Raw genomic sequence first — 22,176 nt, 5'->3', positions numbered from 1 at the left:
AATCTTATTTCCTTTTGGTTTTCAATTGAAAGTTTTTATTAACATTTAACTATTAGGAGTTATTAGGAACAACTCTATTTAAGTTTGATGAAGCTTTTCTGATATTACTGATTATGTTATTCAATTTTTTATGTGGAATTTGATACGAAAAACCCATACATTCATGTCCAAACAAATGAGACTGACCTTTTCCTGGTGAACTGAAAATGTTCTCACACAAGACCCGTTTCCTGCTATCCTTGGCTGCGATCAAACCTCGTCCTGGCTTCCAGTAATGTTCTCCTTTGAAAAACTAGCTCGTATAGCTCTCGTTCCTGCGTCTGTCGTGATGCTGTGTTCTACCTTTCTCGAAACTGCTATCAGCTACCGGGACACTCTTGGCTCAAGGAGGTTCTTTTACTCTCGACCTGGCCTACTTCTCGTTCCACGATAGATACTCCACACTCACGGAACTACATCGGCTTTCTCACTCTCCGTACACTACCGTCTACTACTCGACTTCACTTCTCGACAGCTCAAAACATTCTGATCTCACTTTGTCATCCATTCCCCTACTTTCTAAATATCCCTTCCAGATTCACAAATCAATCTTCCACCACCAACTCTCATTCGTAATATTCCTCAAAACCAATTTTTAATCTTTCTAAATATGCTTAATGGATTTCAAAAGAAAATATTTAATTCCCATTCTAAAATACTTTCTAACTATTTACAAATTTTAATGACCTATTCTCTCTTTCAAATGAGTCTTATTTAGCATAGGCTAATGATCGAAACCTTCCGCGAAAAACGATAATGAACTATCATCTATTTCACTGAGTTTTATTTAGCATAGGCTAATGATCGACCTTCCGCGAAAAAACGATAATGGTACGCGTCATTCACTTTGTTTATTCTAAGCACATTGTTCCGAGTTTCGTACGCTTATTCTAATCACTTCTTAAAATTACATATAACAATTTGTTGTATACAGGTTGTTCTAAATTTATATGCCCGAGGTTGAGAAAATTAAAAATATTTTATATTAAAGTGAATTTTGTTTATAATTATCAAAATTTAATTTTCATATCAAATAGAAATATAACACTATATATCATAAATTTTTACTTGGAAGATAGTAAAGTGATATCTAGGCTTCCGCTAAGGTTGAGCCTTGGTTTCCCTCCGTATACTTCAACTTCTTTATTAGTCCTATAGTTGTCAGTGTACCGTTATTGATGTGCCATTATGAAATTCGTTGCCAATGGTATCTGGTACCATTTTCAACTCTGGCTGATTTTTAATTGTCTCCCCAAATTTGATCCCGTTATCCTTTTACACTGCTTTCTAGGGTCTTATCCATCTTTTGTATTTTTCTAACTTCGCGTTCTTCTCCGACCATATATGTAATGCATGGAAGTTAAGTATGACCTCCATGGAGGCTCTTGGGGTAGTTGACATCGTTCCTGATGAGCCTTATTCAGCTTCTCTTTGATGATCTTTTGTTCACATGTAGATCACTACATTAGTGCGCCACACGTAATTGTATATTCTGACATAAAGTTAGACAACTTACTGACAAGTCATATATAGCTATTATGTCCATTTGGGTTGCATACACCATGTTTTTCCCGATATCCTTGGACATATGCAAAGAGTAAGCTTTGTTTTGTTGGTTATTCTTTCCAAATGAGCATTCCATATAAACCGCTTATCTAATATTACTCCTAGACATTTGACCTCGTTCTTGCGTTCGGATATGTTCTTTAGATTTACTTTATAGCTTAACTATAAATGTGTTAGATTGTGACTGGTAGTTCTTTAAGGCAAAAGACTCAGTAAAATACAGGTTAAAATAAAATAAATGTATTGAGGATATTTATATACACTAAAATTAAAATAACAAAATAAAATAGTATTCTATCTTCGTCCCGTTCCGGAGAATGCTCTCTTGGCGGATGTCTGCAAAAGAAAGCTAAATTGCATTTACTATTATCAAAAGCGTATTAACAATATCAGTAAAATACAGGAAACAATCACGCTATACGGAATAAATACATATACATAATTACACACAGACTCGCAGCCCATTACACTCCAATCCGGTGTAATCACAATAAAACATTGGCACACAGTTACCCATCCGCCAGCTCCTGGTAGTAGATGGGAGCTACCGCTTACTGCGGTTACAGTTCCGTCGAAACAACTCTTTACTACAGAGCACTTCCAACTCGGCAGAGTTCCGGTTTATTCCATCGCATAATTGTCGCTGGTCGGCCGCCTGCTGGCAGCCGCTGGTTGAGTTTCTTTCAATGTAGTACATTGATGGAACTGATCTCATCCTCATCGTTTCTCTTCTTAAATACACTTTCGGTAGCCATCACTCCTTGGTTCCATCGACGGCATGTAGTGGAGTTGCGCTGGTATCGAAGCGCGTGCGGTTCTCTGCTGTTGATCTGCTTAATGCCAGGCTGAAGGCATATCGTTACAAGATATATATTTTTTATTGAATCACTCTTTGTATCAGCAAGGATCATATTAAATAAAATATTCTTCTAACATGTTAAGGTTCATCCAATAATATGAATAATTAATATTATAACATGCATTGATCAATTTAGCTTACTAATATAGATATAGGCTTTTGGCTAATAAAAATTTTAATAATAACATCATCGCTTTCTTTTAAGTTCTAACCAGTGTGTATATTAATATCATTGGTTTTCTTTCCTTACAGCTGCAAAAGTTGAGAAAGCTCAGTCTCCTGAGAAAGAACAAGAGAAGCCAGAAATCACAGAAATTACCGAATAACCAAAACCTCTCCGTCTAATAATTTCTACTACCTACATTCTTCTTTCCTGCTAATCTTATTTTATTAACTGAATTTAATTATGTGCACATAATTGATTGTATTTTTTATATATAGTTTATTTTGAAGAGATGTACTGCCATGTTGAGTTACGTACGTAAAACAAATTATTTTTATTGTTATTTTTGCACAGAAGATTGTGTTTTGTGAGATGGTTATATTTTGGGCACTGTGTTCAATAAAATCTATTTTGATTATTCATTGTTTTATTTTCTAATATGAATATTTTTATGTGTTCTCAATGAATGCATTACATAAGCTATCTGAGAAAGATCAAAGAAATATTGTCCAAAAATAAAAAAACGAAGAGAAATGCAGCAGTCAAACAAAAATCTTAACGAATAACATCAAAATATAAAAGATATTATAAACACAACACAAGTAAAGTAGGAATACGAAGGATAAATCGAGAATTGCACAAAGCAATCACTAAATAATTTTGCTCTCTAGGGTGTACCAAAACTTGGTGAGACACAGTTTGTATTCCGCAAGAACCTTGGAACCAGAGAAGCACCATTTATTATTCAGGTTATAGTACAGAGATGCAAAAATGTCGGACATCCGGTTCATATGTGTTTCATTGACTTTGAGAAGGCCTTTGATCTAGTAAAGCATGCTAAATTTATTGTCATTATTCAGCAGGTGGATATTGGTGATAAAGACCTACGCATTATTAAAAATATTTACTGTCATCAACATGAGGATTGTACGGGACACTTCTGAAGAAATTCAAATACGAAGAGGTGTAAGGCAGGTCTGCATTTTGTCCCCACTAATATTTAACATTTATCCTGAGTTTGTTTTCAGTAAAGCAGTTTGTTTTCATATTCATAATTTGAGATACTCGGATGACACGGGGATAATTCCAAACAAATACGAAAAATAAAAATAAAAATGTATACCATTTTTATTCAGTTGCAATGCGAAGGCAAAACAATCTTACTTTTCAATTAGAATACGGAGTGCAGTCCAGTCCCTTGAATCGCGATTTTCGGCTCTTATTGGAGCCTTCATCGGAAAGAACGTAGGCACTGTTCTCCATATTTTAACTGATTCTCATCGAGAGGTTTTCCCACCCATTGCAACTGAAGTGATGATAGTAGGTGGCTAGCGCCATCTGGCATTGAAAGACGAATTAGTTTTCAATCCTAATAGTAAATTATTAATATTGAAAATATTAAAAATATTACTAAAATATTTTTAAATTGAAAACTTATTGGTACACTTTCCTGGTGACACCTCCAAGACTTCTACAATTTGCAAGTCAAATGGATGCTGCAGTGAAGACGAGAGGGAAGGAATTTTACACTATGCAATTCACATCCCCCGTCTGCAGCTGGTAAAGTTCCAACGGAAAAATGCACCTAGTTACTCTACGGAGTAATACGACTATAATATAAAAATAAAAATGTATACCATTTTTATTCAGTTGCAATGCGAAGGCAAAACAATCTTACTTTTCAATTAGAATACGGAGTGCAGTCCAGTCCCTTGAATCGCGATTTTCGGCTCTTATTGGAGCCTTCATCGGAAAGAACGAAGGCACTGTTCTCCTTATTTTAACTGATTCGTATCGAGAGGTTTTCCCACCCATTACAACTGAAGTGATGATAGTAGGTGGCTAGCGCCATCTGGCATTGAAAGACGAAGTAGTTTTCAATCCTAATAGTCTTCAATCCTAATAGTAAATTATTAATATTGAAAATATTAAAAATATTACTAAAAGATTTCTAAATTGAAAACTTATTGGTACACTTTCCTGGTGACACCTCCAAGACTTCTACATACGAAAAACTTCAATATCTGATTAATAGGATTGCCACACCGTGTGATGAATATGGACTCAAGCTAAACACCGCAAAGACCAAGGTGATGATTGTCAGTAAGGCGCCAATGCAATCGGAAGTTATAACAGCTTATGGTGAACAACTAGAGAATATCACCTTCCTTGGTTGTACTCTAAATGAGAACTGGGACATGCGCAAAGAAATTAGAATACGTATAGAGACGGCCAGAGCTGCATTCTTTAAGATAAAGAAACTTTTATGTGGAAACAATATTACTTTGAATCTGAAAATTAAATTAGTGAGATGTTATGTGTTCTCTACTCTTTTGTACGGTGTTGAAGGTTGGACTTTAAGGTATTTAATACACTTTTCAAGAAACTGGAAGTGTTTGAAATCTGGCCATATAATAGAAACCTAGGAATAAGTTGGGTGGATAGAGTTCGTAACGAAGTTGTTTTGCATCGGATGGAAGAAGTCACGAAAGTCGCCAAAACAGTTAAAAATCGAAAACTTTATTATTTTGGCCATGTTATGCGACAACCAGAGAGATATACACATACTCCATTTAATAATACAATGCAAGGTAGACGGAAGAAGCGGGCCAGATCGAAGAAGAACGTCATGGCTTAGAAACCTGAGGGAATGGTTTAACAGATTCTCTGCATTCCTTTTCCGAGCTGCCGTCAACAAAATTACTATAGCCAATTTGACAGCCGACGTTCGATAATCGAGCACGGCACATGAAAAAGAATCACAAAAGTTTTAAGCCGGTGGTCTCCAATAGACGCTGTAGGCTGCGTACAATGGCTATGATAAAAGACAATAAATCACTAAGAGGTGAGGGACTAGCTATTGAGTCCCTTAAGAACGAAGGCGAAACTCTGATCCTCAAGACACATGAAAGTTTTGAAATTACGCTTACGAGAAAAGTCCAATTTAAGAGGATCGAAGAATATACCAATCTCAAGGCACTCAACAATTCAAAGCACTTTAAAACTTAGAAAATACTTAGACCGTGATCCTAACTCTAGCTGTACATATAATATTGCTGAGGTAACAAGAAATTTATAAAATCCAAAATAAATCAATGTACTAAAAACAGTAGCTGAAATTTCTACAATAGTCCAGGGTTATAATGTTTTTACACTTCAACAGCCAGGGTACTGAAGCGTTTTTTACAGGTAGTATCTATAAGAACAAATTGTAACTATTTTCTGCGTAGGATCTGGTGACCATTTTTATTTGTATACAATTTAGTGTCAAAAAACGGCCTTTTTCCTTTTTTTAATTAATTTAAAACAGTGAAACTTATCGTTTTTTCAGTACAAACATCTTGGATAGCACGGAAAAAGCTTTAAAATGGCTCATTTCAAATTTGATATACTTACTCATTTGCATATTTGTATGTTAATATAATTGCAAAAAAAATGGAAATTGCAAAAAAAATTATTACAGTGTTACAAAAAATTACAGAGTTGTTTGTTAAAACCTGTGGCGACGTAAATTAGTGTATATTTTAAAATTTCTTTAGTTCTATGTTCAGAATGATGATTCCTGTTTTGGTTCAGTTGTGATTAAAATATATGTTTTACTAATATTTATTTATCATTTATTGATACAATACTAATATTAAAATTACGAATACATTATTTTATTTCTTAAAACAACTTAATTTGTTTGTAAAAATTGTCATTTTTGACTTGGGGTCATTTTTTACCCCCGTTGGTCATCCGTGTAACAAAAAAAAGTTAGTCATCAGAAGGTTAATATGTGATAAAATTTTCAAAATTGACGATAATTTTGCATAATTATTTATTACTAATACAGTTTTTATTTACCTTTTTCAAACCAATTTTAAAATTTAGCTCATGATCTTTCATTTGACTCCTGTGGAGTGGTTATGACGCCATTTTTTTCTGACTTAGGTTATTGCAAAAAAAGCTCTCTGAGATAAACAATTTGAATAAAATTTAATCAAATGAAACCCTCATTTGACAAAAATTTCAAAGCTGTACACTAATATTTACAAAAGTTATTGCAAAATAACTTTTTTGCAATTTCGATTTTTTTTGCAATTATATTAATATACAAATATACAAATGTATATCAAATTTGAAATAAGCCATTTTAAAGCTTTTTCCGTGCTATCCAAGATGTTTGTACTGAAAAAACGATAAGTTTCACTGTTTTAAATCAATTAAAAAAAAGGAAAAAAGCCGTTTTTTGACACTAAATTGTCTATAAATAAAAATGGCCACCAGATCCTGCGCAAGAAATAGTTACAATTTGTTCTTATAGGTATTACCTGTAAAAAAACGCTTCAGTACCCTGGCTGTTGAAGTGTAAAAACATTATAACCCTGGACTATTGTAGAAATTTTAGCTACTGTTTTTAATACATTGATTTATTTAGGATTTTATAAATTTCTTGTTACGTCGGCAATATTATCTGTACAGCTACAGTTAGGATCACAGTCTTGGTATTTTCAAAGTTTTAAAGTGCTTTTAATTGTTGAGTGCCTTGAGATTGGTATATTCTTCCATCCTCTTAAATCGGACTTTTCTCGTAAGCGTAATTTTAAAACTTTCATATGTCTGAGGATCAGAGTTTCGCCTCCGTTCTTAAGGGATTCAATAGCTAGTCCCTCATCTCTTAGTGATTTATTGCAGCTATAGACTCCAATAGACAGCCTACAGCGTCTATTGGAGACCACCGGCTTAAAACTTTTGTGATTCTTCTTCATGTGCCGTGCTCGATTATTGAGCGTTAGCTGTCAAATTAGAATGATGTCAAGAAAAAGGTCTACTACCTAACTCTACTAAGAAAATCGGTTGGAAATGCATAGTTGCATTTTAAAGAGCATAAAATGTATCCAAAAGCACATAAAAATGTCAAAAGAGATATATTAAGGGTCAGATTTTGTTACTCGGGGGTTTATGGGGTCGCTGAAGATGAATACGCTATCAGAATCGACCACCAGAGCACCAGGTACCCAAATTCACTGCTAAGGCACGTCACCTGGAGTTTCGAGGGTTTCGGTACTTTTTGCAAACAGATTATTAGGAGATTTTTGGTGTTGCTGAACCCGCATGCCATCAGAAATGACCCTCGGTGCATCTGGTGCCCAAAATCCCTCCAAACTTCAGAAGATGACATGCCTTAGTAGTGACCTTAAGCACTAAGTGGCCCGGGTGTCAGTTCTGATGACGTATTTGTATTCAGCGACCCCAAGAACTGCCTAGTAATCTATTTACGTGCATTCAGTGCCGAAAACCTTCGAAAATCCAGAAGATGACGTCCTTGGCGGTGATCGTGGGCACCAGGTATTCCGGGAGTAAGTTCGGATGCCGTATTCGTGTTCAGCAATCCCAGTTGCCGTTTTACGAAAAAAAAAAAAACATTTATGTACAAAAATAAACTAGAAAAAAATTCCTACAATTCATGTATTTATAATTTATTTTTTTCATAAAATCAATCGTTTTTGGCGTACGAGCGCCGCAAAGTAGGTACAGTTACGGCCAGTAAATAGTATACAGGCAGGCTTATCTAGGAGCCGATTTTTTAAATTTTTACCTCGTTTAAATGCACCTCTTGCGTCAAAGTGACGTTGCCAGTGGTGTACCTAGAATAAGCTAAAATTAAAAAATCAAAATATTAAAAATAAATTTTACAAAATTTATCAAAATGGAAAATATAGAAAGAAGTTTTGTTGAATAGAATGGATTATGGTCTTAATATGGTTTAGTTTATTATTTTATTTTTCAACACTCACGAAATTTTTGACAAGCATTGACTTTTTGAGATTTTTTGACTTTGACATTTATCAAATCCGTACGACACTGCAATTTTACAGTATTACAATATAAAAATTAAAGTGTAAACTATTCAGTGACCGTAACTGTACATTGCAATCAACGTTTAAAAAAAACTCATGTCCACACCAACTGGAGGTACAGTAAGCGGCGCATTTTTTTAAATTGTAATTTCCCCTGTTGTAGGCCTAATCCACATGTTATGCATTTATTTAGAAATTTAGCGCAATCTCCCTCGCTTTGCTGTTTCTGATGCACCAGGTGTTATGACTTCGTCCTGAGCGTCCATCAAGACATCGCAGACCAAAATTTCGTCCGCATCATCTGCGATGTGATTATCAGACTTATCACACTCGTCGTCTTCCATTTCATCGAAAGCTTTTTTAAAAATAGTCGCCGTTTCATCTTGTTCATCATAATTATAAATGATGAGTAAAATTTAATAACAATTTTTGTCGTGGTAAAAGGTATATTAAAAGCCCCTATAGGGCTACAGACATATAAACAAAACGTTTTCGCTCTGTAACAAGAGCACCATTAGTGTTACAAGCGCATGGTGAGCCACCCAACAATACAAAGGTTGAAACCTTTTACAAATACAGTGCGGTGGAATAAGTGTTGCCCCCCCCCTGTTAACTTGTTTATTTTAAGAATATAAGCAAAACGCTCGGACAGGTCGATTTTTAAACTAACCATAGTATATTATAGCATCAACGTTTCGAACTTTACGCGATCCCTCTTCAGGTGGCAGCTATAACTTTAATTTTTTTAAATGGGAAAGGACATCATGTGACATCTCATTTAAAAGCTCTTAAAATACTGATTTCAAAAATGTACAATACTTTAATCCTGTTTGAGAGCGTAGACGCAAAATTTCGGTCGAATTCTTTCTAAATGCAATCATTTTTTTCGAATCCTCAAAAAAGTAATGAATATTTTTGAAAAATTTAAACGCAGAATGAAATATTATAGTATTCTCGATGGTCGAAAGTCACTGAGAACTCCTATAATGTTTATTTCAATAAGTCACAGTGGTGAAAAAAAGAGAAAATTTAGTGTGATTTTTAATTTCAAATATTTCATTCAAAAGAGACGTTTTGTTTATTCTAAGGGACTGTCAGCCCTCGGTAATAATCTAATTCTTTCATTCTGCGTTTAAATTTTTCAAAAATAATTATTAGTTTCCTCAGAATTCGAAAAAAATAAATGCGTTTAAAAAGAGTTCGACCGAAATTTTTTCGCGAACTATCTCAAAAACGGTTAAAGTATTATACATTTTTGAAATCAGTATTTCAAAAGCTGTTAAATGAGGTGTCACATGATGTACCTTACCATTTTAAAAAATCAAAGTTATACCTGTCACCTGAAGAGGGATCGCGTAAAGTTCGAAACGTTGATGCTATAATATACTATGATTAGTTTAAAAATCGACCTGTCCGAGCGTTTTGCTTATATTCTTAAAATAAACAAGTTAACAGGGGGGGGGCAACACTTATTCCACCGCACTGTATATTAAAAGACATATAAATATACACATCCTAAAACCCAAAGGAAGGATAAAATTCCTATGGATGTGGCTTTAGGGCAACATATGACTCCCACAGGTGGTAAGTGGGTCAATTAATTAGTTCATTGTGTTATAAGAGGTGACAGGCAACTCTAGTTGTCTACCACCTGTGGGAGTCATATGTTGCCCTAAAGCCGCATCCATAGGAATTTTTATCCATTCTTTGGATTTTAGGATGTTTATATTTATAGAAGACTTTTAGTCTATTTGTAAAAGGTTTCAACCTTTGTATTTTTGGGTGGCTCACCATGTGCTTGTAACACTGATGATTAGCGTTACCAGGTGTCCCGATTTGCGCGGGACGTCCCGATTTTCAGGGGTCTGGGGACGCGTACCGACTTGTACCTGATCGGGACACTAAATGTCTCGATTTTCACCCGCGGAAACCAATTTCAGGAGGACTTGCAGTGAATTTTATAACTATGTTATAAAAACAAGGCACTCCTAAGCGGCAAAATCGGATGAAAAATATAATTTTAATAAAAAATAAATAATTTACTTATCTACGATTTTTTTTTGTAATTTCGTCTGATTATTATTATTATGTAAGATTAAATACAGATTATAGAAACACCTTGTAGTCCAGTAAATGAACGGGAAATACGGCGATACCGTGTAATTTTCAGGATCAACTCGGAATTGCATGAAAATTTGGACGGCTTGTGCCGTTGGTTGCTTTTACTCGGGGGTGAAAAACCACGCGTTTAAATTAATTCCAGAGATGGATAAATTGATTAATTCTAAGCAATTTTAGTTCTATAGAATTTTAACTTATTTAATACTTTCGAGTTAATCGCCGTTTCGGCGATTTTCACAAATAACTCAAAAAGAAAGTATTTGACCGAAAAAATATTCTTAGCAAAAATGTAGCATAATATAAAAACCGAAAAAAAAATTGTGAACTCGTAAAGTTTATAGACCCAGTAAAAGCAAAGTTGTAGCTCATGAAAAATACGTTCTTATTCGTCAAATTCCAAATCAAATATTTCAACTTGAAATAACCAAAAAATGAAGCACTTTTCGGAAAAAAACAATTAAAACTTTTTTAATAAAGCTATATTTTTATGTTTTAAAAAAGTTTCTAGCATCAAAACTAAGCGAGTTATGCTCAAAATCAAGTGGACTCCTTTTTTTGGTAAATTTTTTTTGGACAAATTTTTGTCTTACAGAAAAACAAAATGAATCTATTATATTTAAAAAAGCAAAACCCACCTACTTTTTACTCCTTGAGATTTTTAGTATCCATAATACTTTTTAAGTTATTTCGAAAAAAAAGGGCACTTTCCAATATTTTAGGAATTTTTTTTTAGTATAAAACAATTTTTTTTAAAACTAAGCACTCCCAACCGGTAATCCTTACAGATCATATAAACAATACACATATAAAGTAAATGGTAAAGCGGTAACGATTATTTTTATTTACGGTGTTAAATAGGGGGAGATTTTCACGATTTTTTTTTTTACCAAAAAAAGGAGCCAACTTTATTTTGAGCGTAACTCGCTTAGTTTTAATGCTAGAGACTTTTATATAAAACAAAATTAAAGATTTTTTAAACACTTTAAAAAATGTTAATAGGTTTTGCACGAAAATTGCTTAATTTTTTGGTTATTTCAAGTTGAAAAATTCGATTTGGAATTTGACGAATAAGAACGTATTTTTGATGTGCTACAACTTTGCTTTTACTGGTTTTATAGACTTTCTGAACATACAATTTTTTTTTGCTTTTTTAAAAGCTACATTTTGGCTAAGAATATTTTTTTCGATAAAATTACTCGAAAAGTATTGACTTAAAGTTTAAAAATTATATAGAACAAAAGTTTTTAGAGTTTGTCTGTTGATCCATTTTGGGACTTACTTTAAACGCGCGTTTTTTTACCCCTGAGAAGGAATAACTGTAACAGTCACCCCCCAAGTAAAAGCAACCAACGGTACAAGGACAACTTTGAAGTAGACAGTAAGTAGAACCTAAAACCAGATTTTTATACAATTCGGAGTTGACTCTGAAAATGACACTCCAAAACGGTTATATTTACTGGGCTATTGTTGTTTATTTGTCCCGATGTACAACCCTAAATCCCGATTTGTTTTTGCTTATATACCGATTAAAAAGAAATCTGACCTGGCAACACTACTGATGATGCTCTTGTTACATAGCGAAAACGTTTTGTTTCTATGTTTGTATCCCTATAGGGGCTTTTTAAACTAATATACCTTTTACCAGGATAAAAATGTTTTTTTAAATTTTACTTGTAATAATTAATGGTATACAGCCAGCTACAGATATTTCTTCCTTTACTTTGGGCTAATTAGCAAAATACAAGGAAAAGTTATTTACCAGCAATTTTATTGCTGGAATCGAATCTTATTATTGTATGTATTAATAATATAGATATGCAAAGTCCGCAGATAGTGTGCTACTTTTTTTATAAACAAAATGGCGCCCGAAAATCGTGTTTTTTTCAATTTTTGCTCTATAACTCCAGATTTTAACTTTAGACCAAAAACATCCAAATAAAAATTCACCGCAATTAAATTCTGCATAGAGACGTGTTTTTTCCGATTTACTTGGACAAAAACTTTCCCCGGAAAAAGCGGGTTTTTCCAACAACATCTTTAATTTTCAACTAAACTTTTAGATAAGTAGTTGTTAATCAATAATTAAATAACTTGGTAACGTAAAGCCCTTTCCGTATGTATTATAATTCCAGAAGTCTATGGAAATTGAATGAACAGTTTAGAAACAATTAAAATGTTAATTAAAAATTTAGGTCGCTATAATAACGACAATAATTATGATGCATAAGAATAACTATGATTTTTTCATAAAAAGACACTATACCTATCTAACGTACTTTACAGAATTGAAATTGAGCTATTTAAGCGGCCTCAGGAATATTTTAAAATTATCAACAATTTTTTGGTTTATAAACAAATAGAATATCTCGGGAAATGTTAAACTAAATTAAATTATGAAAACGGTATTCAAAAGAAAGCGACAGGACGCTTCCCCTAAAAGAAAAGACGTTTAATTATGATGAGTGGTTCCTGAGATACAACCGGTCAAAATTGACCGGAATTTACGGCAAATATATAAAAAATAGGATCATAATTTTCAAACCATCACCATTTTATTTTTGTCCTCTTTCTCCACACCAATTTTCATATCTTTAAAATCCTCATAACATATATTATTATGATAAAAACTATCGATAATACGTGTGAAAATTGCCAAAAATAGCAAAATTCCATTCAAAAATTAGGTTGAAGAAAATGTAACCCTCAAAGTTCAAAATCGGTATACGTTAACAAAATGCATTTTCTCGGCTTCCCATGGAGCAATTTCCTTCATTCTTTGTTTGTTCCCTAATGACTCGAGTAGAGCCATCGAACTAACGCATTATTAAATGTCAAACTTGCTTTTGTTTTGTTATAATAGATTAAATTATTTATAAGAACAGAAAATTACATACTTTTTCCAGTTGTAGGCTTTTTTTAGATAAATCTAAACGGGAACTGGTGTATGTTTTCAAAAGACTGATAGTGTGTAAATAAATTTATTAAATCAGCTAAGTACTTTCAGCATATTATGCCATCGTCGAAAATATTTACTTATTGTAATCAATGTAAGTAAATATTTTCGATTTGCCTTTTAATAATAATATTGTTTTTAAACAGTTTTGGAACTCTGAGCTTGTCCAACGGTGCTTCTCCTTGGTTTTCATCTATCTCACTTCTATATTTGGTCAGAACTGACTGGTTGTTTGGTTTTTTAATAATTAATAATACAGTCGAACCCGCTTATTGGAATAGCCTTTGTACCAGGCAAAAATATTCTTATAACCGGGATATTCTAATAACCGATCATTGGTGGCTAGTCGAAATAAGTGTACCGAATATACGTAATAATATTATTTACATACTATGCCAATGTGTAGTTTTACATACTATGCCAATATGTATATCATATATGTACACCGACATAATCAGTATATGTAAATGGTTTTAGGTCTTTTTACGTCAATAATACAGTAGTGTAACTACTACTTATCTATGTATGTGTTAAATACCAAATTACATTATATTATATATGTGAATGAATACAGTAGCAGTAGGTAATTAATATAAAATGTATGCAATATGTAGATATGTAAATATTTTCTTATTAAAATGCATATAACAAAATTACTTATTTTTTGTTGAGAAATTATCGGTAATTATAGCTTTTTGTTGTTAATCCGTGCGGTCATCCTTAATCCATTGGTTGAATGGAACTTTTATTGGCGGCAAGAAATGGATGAATTGAATTTAACAAAGCCATAAGCCTCTCTGGGTGAATTCTAAATAAACTGCTTCTAACAATTTTATAGCAGGCAACAGTGCCTTTGTGTAGACAAATAAAAATTACTTTATGACCCATGCATTTGTCGGCTAAAAATCGAATTGGTACTCGTAACAAAGTAATAAATATTTATTACCCTAATAATATCTAATCCATAATCCTTGACGACTGACCATAATAACCAAACATAATTTAAATTTTTAGTAAAATTGGTAAAAAAAAATAGTCGTTGACCTGCAAAATATGCTAATAAGCGGTATTATCTAATTAGAACCTATTCCAATAAAAGGATAAATTTATTAAGGAGTAAATGGAAACGTTTCGGGAACTCGAATTTATATTCCATAAACCGGGATATTCCTATAACAGGGATTCTAATAAGCGGGTTCGACTGTACTTTGATAATTTGATTATTTTCACATTTAACTTTACTTTAAACTTAACAATTGTCATTTAAATTTAACTTCAGTTTTTCATATTAATTTCATTAATTAGTAACCTACATATGACAACTTAGTCATTTTCAAAAAATTTTAAATAATTTTAATAACACAGATGTCGCTAGGAACTATTGTTTCCGTCAGCAGCCTGTCGTTTTTGAATATTGTCAGTAACAGCTGTTTGTAAGAATGGTAGCCATTTTATAAAAAACACATTAAATGTGATTTTTTAAACATTTAAGGGTTTTTACCCTAACCAGTGGTTATATCCCTGGGTTTATTTTAAACTAAAGAATGTGTTTGTTCGAAGTTTTCTCTTCTTTTGAGGTTTTTACACCTATAAGACGTAAGTTTCACTTTATAATTTTTTATGAATAAGATTTTTCAACTTAGTCTTTTTATAGGATAGCTCTGATGATGGCATAATATGCTGAAAGTACTTAGCTGATTTAATAAATTTATTTACACACTATCAGTCTTTTGAAAACATACACCAGTTCCCGTTTAGATTTATATAGAAGTGTGTACAAGTCAAACAGTCTTTTTCTATTTTTTTTTTAGATAAACTTACTACAACTGTACCTTTTAAAGTTAAAAACATAAATATTCTCATTTAAAAGCTGTATAATTATTTAAACAATTTTTATTTAAACAAATTAAAATATTGTGTTATAATAAATAAATTAATTTATTATAACAAAAGAAAAGCAAGTTTGACATTTAATAATGCATTAGTTCGATGGGTCTACTCGAGTTACTTAAGAACAAAAAAAGAATGAAGGAAATTGCTCCATGGGAAGCCGAGAAAATGCATTTTTTTAACATATACCGATTTTGAATTTTAAGGGTTACATTTTCTCCAACCTAATTTTTGATTGGAATTTTGCTATTTTTGGCAATTTTCACACGTATTATCGAGAGTTTTTATTATAATAATATATGTTATGAGGATTTTAAAGATATGAAAATTGGTGTGGAGAAAGAGGACAAAATAAAAAGGTGATGGTTTGAAAATTATGATCCTATTGTTTATATATTTGCCGTAAATTTCGGTCAACTTTGACCGGTTGTATCTCAGGAACTACTCGTCATAATTAAACGTTTTTACTTTTAAAAGAAGCGTCCTGCCATTGTATTTCGAATACCGTTTTCACAATTTAATTTAGTTTAATATTTCTTGAGATATTCTATTTGATTATAGGCCAAAAAATTGTAATTTTAAAATATTCCTGAGGCCGCTTAAATAGTCCAATTTCAATTCTGTAAAGTACATTATATAGGTATAGTGTCTTTTTATGAAAAAGTCATAGTTATTCTTATGCATCATAATTATTGTCGTTATTATAGCGACCGTAAATTTTTAATTAACAATTCAATTGTTGCTAAACTGTTCATTCAATTTCCATCGGCTTCTGGAATTATAATCTATACAAAAGGAACTTTTACATTACCAAGTTATTTAATTATTGATTAATAATTACTTATCTAAAATTTTAGTTGAAAATTAAAAATTTTGTTGGAAAAACCCGCTTTTTACGGGGAAAGTTTTCGTTGAAGTGAATCGGGAAAAACACGTCTCTATGCAGAATTTAATTGCGGTGAATTTTTATTTGAGTATTTTTGGTGTAAAGTTAAAATATTTGGAGTTATAGAGCAAAAATTAAAAAAAACACGATTTTCGGGCGCCATTTTGTTTATAAAAAAAGTAGCACACTATCTGCGGACTTTGCATACCTATATTATTAATACATACAATAATAAGATTCGATTCCAGCAATAAAATTGCTGGTAAATAACTTTTCCCAAAAATGGCCTATTCTCCGATAATCAGCCCAGACTACTTGTGGATAATTATAAATATGATGGTATTTACGAACTATTACAAGTACCACAGGCGAAGGGTTGCAGATCGTAACAGGAATTAGTCCATTTTGTTTCTTTTCAATCCCCATTGTTTTGCATTTTTTTTATTCTCGTAACATTGCTGAACCTGGTTCGGAAACAATGTTCTCGTGCTGCTGCTTCTGTTGGTGGTAGCGACGCAATATTAAATTTTCTTTTATATGCTGATTTTGTGAAGCACACATATCTACATATTATTCATTTAAAGATACGTTTTCCTTTTTTTCACATCAGTGTAATCGTATTATTGACGGAGGAAACGTTCTTCTGCTTTAGCAATGATCTCTGGATCAACGTTTGGATTTTTAAATACCCAATAAACCTCGTTCAAATCATGATTTTTTCGGGGTAAATTAATTAATTTTAGTTTTAATTGGTTAAAGAGTGCACATGTTGTATCAGAGCCACTGATGGCATGCAAAAATAAAATAAGATCTTCAGCTGTTTGTATTATACAGAGTGGGCAAAAGAAAATAGTCCACCTCGATATTTGGCAGTATTTATTAGATTTTAGGAAAATGATGACACAGGTCGATTTTTAATCTAAGGGGGATACATTTTACGGTACATACATTTCTCATTTGTCAACCCCCTCCCTTCCAATTCCCCCACCCCTTATGTTTAAATAGGTAATAGGTGTTGTGTGCTACCTCACTTAAAAGATTATTCAATTCTCTATTCAGTAACATAAACATTAACATAATTATTTATAAAGGGTGTCCAAGAAAAAAATATTTTAATTAAACTAATTGACACAAAAAGAAGAATGTATGTAATTTATTCATAATACATTCTACTGCTATCAAAAAACAGAAATAAATGTTTTTTGATAAATACACATTGCTTTTCGCTTAATTTGAACGTTCAAGCTGCCACCTATCTGCCTCTTTGTAGCTTGAATATTGAATTTAAGCGAAAAACAATATTTATTTGTCAAACAGACATTTTTCTCTGTTTTCTGTCAGGAGTAGAATGTGTTTTGAGTTAAATAAATTACATACATTCTTCATTTTGTGTCAATTAATTTAATACAAAATAATTTTTCTTGGATACCCTGTATAAATCATTATATTAATGCTAATATTACTAAATATAGAATTGAATAACTTTTTAAATGAGGTAGCACACGACCTCTATTCCCTATTTAAAAATGACAGGAAAGGAGGGGGTTGACCAACGACAGATGTTTGTATCTTAAAAATGTGTCCCCCTTAGGTCAAAAATCGACATAATTCTTGATTTCCTTAAAATCTAATAAATACTGCTAAATATCGAAGTGGACTGTTTTCTTTGGCCCACACTATATAATATATTTGTTGGGAAATTTTTTCTTATACTGGTTTGACAAAGTATACGTTTTCATCGCGTACATAGAGCTGAGAAAAGAATCCGAAGATCTATATCTTCTCCGACCACTATTACTGTAACGAATGCTGGTGAAATATTTATTGTGGTATTGATTCATTTCAATTTTAAGAGAGCTAAAAGTTGGCCAACGACTCTCCAGTAAAGTCCATCTCCAACAATTAAAATACTTTGGACATGTTATGAGAGCAAACACAGAAAACATGGAAAGACTCATTATACAAGGAAAGGTGGAAGGCCGAAGATCACGAGGAAGATCACCAACAAGATCAGTGGCGGCTGGTCCTATGAAGCAGGTGAGGCAGTTCCTCACCAGTATACCAATCGACTATTTACGTTATTTCGTTATTTCATCATCAATTCTTTAAATACAATTTAACTGTTTGAAATTTGCTAAATAACTTTATTTTCGTTATATCATCATCAATAATTCTTTAAATACAATTTAACTTTTTGAAAATTGCTAAATAATTTAATTTTTATTATAAAACTTTTTTTTATTAACTTTATTTTTATGATAAAAAAAAATAGTACGGCCCTGACCCGTTCTTCATAACACACCGATATACCTACTCTAATACCATTAGAGGCACTGCCTCTGATGGTACCTCGTCTAGCATATTACGAAGCCGACGGAGATCGGCCGGCAGCATGACTGAGAATAATTTTTGGAAGCGGGATTAAGTATTCTTTCAGAGGCAGGCAAAAATATGCCTCTAGCGTGGTTTTACAGTTTTAGGTAGTTTGTTAGAGCAGTTTGTTCTAGTTACGTGTACTTACTATTAGTATAAGAGATACAATAGATGTTTAGAATATGTTATTATGCTCTGACTGGCTGAAAGTCATTTGCCAATGTCGATTAAATAAATAAATTAATACAAAAATTAGAAATTATGATTTCTTTCATAATAATTCATTTACTTTTAAGTACGCTGTTTATAAAATAAATAAAAAACCAAAAAAATAAAATTTAACCCTTAGTTTATTTAACATAAAAAAACAATCTTATAATATAACCGTAATTTGCTTACTTGCTTGTTTCTATTTGCATATATGCAATACATTTACAATATAATAAAATTGGTTCTAAAATGAAATTATCACGTGTTTGCAGGTATATTGTTTGCGTACCATAATTTCATTTTGGCAAGTGATTAATAATAACAGAATCAGTCAACGGCCAAACCAGAATGATCCTAAGGGGGGCTACAACTGGTGGGTCTCTGGGGGTATAGATTTAAGGCTTTAAGGATTTAAGGCATTTAAGGCTTATAACCCCCAACCCCCCCCAGTTACGCCACTGGAATCAATTGTCCGTTGTTTTCATGTAGTATATAATGTAAATTTTGCTTAACATGGCTGTTCAAGTGTTCAACGCTGATGAGCCAACGACGAAACATCTGATTCATGCTGTTTTGATATGTGGTATCATATTAATTATTATTTTTAGCTAAAAAAACAGCTACTATGAGTATGAACCTGTTAGAGACTTAGAACTTTCGTAGCTATTCTTTTGCGAATAAAATTGTTATTTAATATCGTTTGCAAGCCTTAAAATAAATACGGTGCCGTTCTGTGACGTTATGACGTCACAAAATCGACCTTCCGGCTATTAAAGGAAATCTAACCATAATAATAATAATCCTCAAGTGTAGTGTGCCTCACCATCTTGTACTATCACGAGCCGCCCCTGAACAAGATGGATCGATCAAATTACAGGAATATGCAAAAGACCAATGCATGAGGTAAAAGAAATGACCAGAGACAAGGATCTCTGGAGACGGACAATACACGACATCACGTCGACCACTACACTCCCTCCGGGGGGTCAGGATTGAAGAGAGAGATTGATGATTAGCGTATTCGCATCTTCCGTAGCTTGTGAGAATACAAAATTTTCACCTTCCAATTATGTCTTCAACATTCTAATGAGGCGATTCTTGTTCATATAATTCCCCAGGAATTGGGGAATTCCAACTTGTGACACAGTTGGAATCATTTTCTCGTCTAAAAGTATGTCTACCGAAGCAGCTATTCGTGATCGTCGTGATCGCTCCGCGTATACCCGTGTTGAGCTGCCCCCCCCCACTTGCAAAAATTAAAAAACAAATAGCCCTAATTTATGAGCTATTTATGAGCTCTCATATTCCGCAAACTAAAAATTTTGAGCTCGTTCCACTGAGCAGGAATTTAATACCCTAGTGGAAGTGGACTTAAAAATAGGAATATTGAATCGGTTTTTGCGGCAGAATTACGAGCTATTTATGAACTCTTGAAATTATATAGTTTCGATTTTTGAGCTCATCCCCTTCACCCCCAAACAACCCTTTCATTGATTTAACTTAAGAGAAAGATGCTGAGAAAACTTAAAATATATCGTATTGCGGATATAATTCCTATAGCTTATATACTCTAAGTCATTTTGTATAGTGCAGTCACTGAAGGTAAAAATCAACGATTACCTTCAAGTTCGGTGAACCTTCATCGATTTTCACGAAAATTGGTCAGTGGTTAGAGGATACGTCAAGAAACAAAGGTGACATGGTACCACCTTGCGCCTTTACCCTGAGGGTGGATACCGCCCCTTCTCGTGGGTGAAAATTATTTTATAAAAAATGTCTGCACAAATCAATAAGAGAACAAATTAAAAGCAAAATTTATTATATAAAGTTAATAAAATAAGTCAATACTTTTTAAGTTATTAAAGATCAAAGATTTTAATTATTTGTGAAAAAAATGCATATTTTGAAGAGGTTTTTTGTAAATCACTGAAAAACTGTAAGTTTTTACAAAAAAGTTAATAGTAGTTTAATTCGTATAGCTTATATTCTAAGAATAAACTCTTAAATCACGCACCTTTCGATTATATAGCTACAACCCCTTCGCAAGAAAACGGCCCCATTTTCCCGGCTTAAGAGAGAGTTGTTCTTAAAATAATTTAAATTGATTATTTGGCGACTACATATCGTTTAGTTCAATAGTTCAATAATCGAAAGGCGCGTGATTTTAGAGTTTATTCTTAGAATATAAGCTATACGAATTAAACTACTATTAACTTTTTTGTAAAAACTTACAGTTTTTCAGTGATTTACAAAAAAACCTCTTCAAAACATGCATTTTTTTCACAAATAATTAAAATCTTTGATCTTTAATAACTTAAAAAGTATTGACTTATTTTATTAACTTTATATAATAAATTTTGCTTTTAATTTGTTCTTTTATTGATTTGTGCAGTTATTTTATATAAAGTAATTTTCATCCCCGAGAAGGGGCGGTATCCACCCTCAGGGTAAAGGCGCAAGGTGGTACCATGTCACCTTTGTTTCTTGACGTATCCTCTAACCACTGACCAATTTTCGTGAAAATCGATGAAGGTTCACCGAAATTGAAGGTAATCGTTGATTTTTACCTTCATTGACTGCACTATACAAAATAAATTGCAATTTACTGATCTAAATGCGCGTAATTTGGAAGCTTATAAATTATTAAATGATATGTAGTCGCCAAATAATTAGTTTAACGCATTTTAAGTACAACTTTCTCTTAAGCCGGGAAGATAGGGTGGTTTTCTTGCGAAGGGGTTGTAGCTCAATAATCGAAATGCCCTTGATTTAATAGTTTATTCTTAGAGTATATAAGCTATAGGAATTATATCCGCAATACGATATATTTTAAGTTTTCTCAGCATCTTTCTCTTAAGTTAAATCAATGAAAGGGTTGTTTGGGGGTGAAGGGGATGAGCGCAAAAATCGAAACTATATAATTTCAAGAGCTCATAAATAGCTCGACTTGGCCCCCCCCCACTAGGGTATTAAATTCCTGCTCAGTGGAACGAGCTCAAAATTTTTAGTTTGCGGAATATGAGAGCTCATAAATAGCTCATAAATCAGGGCTATTTGTTTTTTAATTTTTGCAAGTGGGGGGGGGGGGCAGCTCAACACGGGTTCCGCGTATTTGGTACTACGATTTCCTACATCGAATCCGTCGAATACGATTATGGCATTGAATTTATATTTTGATCGAACGTATGTGATGTAGTTACTGCAAATAGATGAAAATGGTACCACCGCGGTGACTCGGTGTAATATGTAATAAGGCGGCAATAGTAGAATATT

General features: G+C 32.8%; 1 protein-coding gene and 1 long non-coding RNA gene across 11 annotated transcripts in view; one reads left to right on the top strand and one right to left on the bottom strand.

The window, feature by feature from the left end:
• Positions 1-22,176, top strand: part of LOC114329870 (golgin subfamily A member 6-like protein 22) — a 482,825-nt gene that overhangs the window by 385,819 nt on the left and 74,830 nt on the right. The gene's annotated exons all lie outside the window — the stretch shown is intronic.
• Positions 1,835-22,176, bottom strand: part of LOC126889743 (uncharacterized) — a 74,101-nt gene continuing 53,759 nt past the window's right edge. Inside the window, exon 3 of the long non-coding RNA XR_007700158.1 lies at positions 1,835-1,941. This is a non-coding gene — a long non-coding RNA (uncharacterized LOC126889743). The remainder of the gene's footprint in view (positions 1,942-22,176) is intronic.

Source organism: Diabrotica virgifera, chromosome 8, assembly GCF_917563875.1.
Source record: "Diabrotica virgifera virgifera chromosome 8, PGI_DIABVI_V3a".
Taxonomy (NCBI): Eukaryota; Metazoa; Arthropoda; class Insecta; order Coleoptera; family Chrysomelidae; genus Diabrotica; species Diabrotica virgifera.
This window is presented reverse-complemented; position numbering and strand designations above follow the sequence as displayed.